Raw genomic sequence first — 2,617 nt, 5'->3', positions numbered from 1 at the left:
CCCTCTCCCTCCCCCCGAAAAAAACCCAAAAACAAACAAGATGACAAACAAAAACCCACCATGTGTATTAATTGACGCAGTATCTATTCTGAGACATCTCCGACGGAGATAGACCAATCAGAATGCTTTGTGCCTCTAGACCAAATAAAAAATGCCCCCATGTTTTAATCCACAATTTGATATTTTGCGGTTAAGTTTGAAATTTTCTTGAAAACAATATATTGATTTGCGACAGTTTTAGAGGCTATAAGTGTGATCTGCAGCAAATAATACGCAGTTTGACCCCCTAAAGTTGTGCATCTGTGTGCGGGAGTGCGTCTCCGAATGGTTCCTAGGTGCTCGCCGGAGTCGTCTCCGGATATCTTCTGCCATTAATTGCTGACAGAGTATTCCTGTCTTCCTTCACGTTCACAGGATCAGACAGATGGACGGTGTACTGCCCTACCTTTTTGCGCTGAATCAGCAACAGCCAGGAGGCGGAGGCGGAGGGGGAGCTATGAGCAACCCTTTCCTGCGGGCGATTATATTCAGCTCCCTCATGTAACCAATCAGCGGCGGGGGAAGCCATTTTGAATGTTCTGCGTTACAACTAAGGTGACCCAAGTTGATTGGCTGGGTTTGTTTTTTTTTAAGATGGCGGATTGTGCTTCAGATGCCACCTGAAGAATGTTTTTGCATTGTCTTTATGGCTTTGCTTTTTTTTTTTGTTCTTGCTTTTTGTTCTTTTTTTTTTAAAGAAAAAGTAACATTAGATTTCAAATGACATCTGAACGTTACCGTTGATGTTTCAAGTAGTGACTAGAATCCTCCTCTTACGGTGACATTATGTTGATGGTCCCTAAAGTATTACTGTATTTCAAAAAGCTGCTACTTTTTTCTGGTTACAATGCTTGGGTGCGTAATAAATGAAACTGCAGTGAGTGGAGTCCTGTTCTCTCTGTACTTTGCTTGTTTTTTAAAGAATAATAAGGAAATTATTGTCACTAAAGAATGCCCCTTATATAGAGCATTTCCAATAAGGAATTGCTTAATGTACAAGGTGATTTAAAAAAACAACCCAAAAACTGTACAGCTTGTTCCGTTAATATTTTCCTCCACACTGAAGTTTTGCGTTTCAAATTTATACACAATATTTGGAAGTCAACTTAATTTGTCTGATATTCATTTTACATAAATCCACAGAATAGTTTTGCTCTACATAGCGCGTAAAAAACCCAACCCATTTTCAGCTATGTCCCCATTATTGTAGCATGATGCACAAGTTCGCATTAGGCCAACCACTAAAAATTCCAACGATTGCGCCATATTGCAAACTACAGTAGTCTAACAGGCCAAGAGAAGTTTGCACAATAGTTTTTCTCAAGTTTTCTTTGCCTACTGAGGTCATGGTAAAGATTAGTAAAGAGCAGAGAGCTTTTTTTGTATTGAACATTTCCTCACCGCCAACCCATTGCATAAGTTTCGCGCAAAGCACGGAAATAATGTTAAAGTGACCTCAAGACCTTCTTTAATGTCAAGGGTGAAAATGGTACATCAGTAGGGACCTGTAGAGAATCAGACCTAAACATTCCTAGACAAAACGACCACTTCAGGTCAAACACACACCGTTTGCACCTCGGTAAACGTCACCAGCGTCAGTAGACGAGCCCCATGGGATGTCTGTCCGTAGACAATGTCTGCAGCAAGGACTTTCCTACGTCTCAACGGTTTGCATTCTCAAGGCAAATCTTCATCTGTGACTGTACCATTTTCCTGGCTAAAACAGCACCTGGACATGGATGACTGGTACCTCTATAAATTAATCATTGATGATGATACCCGTCTCCTGTTCGCAAAGCTATCAGAGAAAAACAATGTATTCATGATTCCCCGATCGTCGTGAAAAGCGTGAACATTTCCTCTATGACATTTGGTTCCATAACAAAGCCCATATTTACCTTTCAGGTTATATCAACTCCACAAACGCTGTTTATATGGGCAACCTTCACCCTCCCTGTCGTCTCTAGAAACAGCTCCATACTGTAAGGTGTACAGTGTGTATGGCTTTGAGTGCTCATGGTTGAGTGGATCCTTGTGTTTGGCCACCACTGAACATTACGAACGACGCCTTAAAATTTGTAGAGTCCAAAGGATGACATGTAAACCATTGATTCCGGGAATTCCAGAATTTTATAAATATTTCTGAAACGCTGTAGGAGAAAAGAATAATTACTGTTTCAAGGTTACAGAGGTGGAAAGATTAGATTTGAGAAATTAAAGGGGGAAAAAAACCCAATCATTTCGTGACTTCCTTATAAGAACTATTTAATTAGTGCGTTTTGTATTTATAGGTGGTTTTTATAAAAGCCATTTCCGTTTTTGAAAACAAGTTTCGTCTTTGTTAATATTATGTTAAACAAATTCCCTTTGAATGAATTATGTCTGCTCCAGATTTCAACATTATAGTACTCATTTTGTGCGAGATATTTAGAAGAAAAAAAGTTGTACAGTTTGTTCGTTTTTAAATCACACTGTCCTTCACAATTGTACAAAGAAGAATGCGTGCACCATAACATTCCACCAGTGATTTTCTCTCTTTCTTTCTCTCTCTCTCTCTCTCTCTCTCTCTCTCTCTCTC

The 2,617-nt window shown here is 39.5% G+C and overlaps 1 long non-coding RNA gene across 1 annotated transcript; it reads left to right on the top strand.

The window, feature by feature from the left end:
* The first annotated feature begins 420 nt into the window (after positions 1–420).
* On the top strand, positions 421–2,431 carry LOC106011999. Its single transcript, XR_001184922.1, has 2 exons — positions 421–594; positions 1,945–2,431. It is a non-coding gene; the product is annotated as an uncharacterized LOC106011999 (long non-coding RNA).
* Positions 2,432–2,617: the final 186 nt, after the last annotated feature.

The sequence above is a fragment of the Aplysia californica genome, unplaced genomic scaffold, assembly GCF_000002075.1.
Source record: "Aplysia californica isolate F4 #8 unplaced genomic scaffold, AplCal3.0 scaffold00237, whole genome shotgun sequence".
Taxonomy (NCBI): domain Eukaryota; kingdom Metazoa; phylum Mollusca; class Gastropoda; order Aplysiida; family Aplysiidae; genus Aplysia; species Aplysia californica.
This window is presented reverse-complemented; position numbering and strand designations above follow the sequence as displayed.